Raw genomic sequence first — 420 nt, 5'->3', positions numbered from 1 at the left:
CAGATCAACCATTACATTCACATAAAGAAGCGTTAACGCTTACATCATACCAAGCAGCTCCCAAAATTATTCGACTTGGAGCATCCCAAACATAAAAAATCAATATTCAACTCACGTATTTTTTAAGTAAAATCTTTTTCCACATTAAACACAAACCAGTCTTAGCCGAATATTGGAAAAATTATCAAGAACAAAAATATTTAGTTTCTTCGGCAAAATAAAACAAATCAATAAATACCTTATCTCCAGTATGCCTCCATGCTGTTCACAACGGGAATGCTGCTAGCCAACAAGTCAAACAGCAATGACTGGCATCATCAAAAAATAAACCAGTTCAGGGAAACGGAACTGGCCTAATGTTAACAATTAACAGTTTAAAAAAAAAAAACGGCATTCACGTGCTTCACAATATATCGCACA

This window comes from Babylonia areolata, chromosome 8 (genome assembly GCF_041734735.1).
Source record: "Babylonia areolata isolate BAREFJ2019XMU chromosome 8, ASM4173473v1, whole genome shotgun sequence".
In the NCBI taxonomy this organism is placed as follows: Eukaryota; Metazoa; Mollusca; class Gastropoda; order Neogastropoda; family Buccinidae; genus Babylonia; species Babylonia areolata.
Note: the sequence above shows the minus strand (reverse complement) of the source record.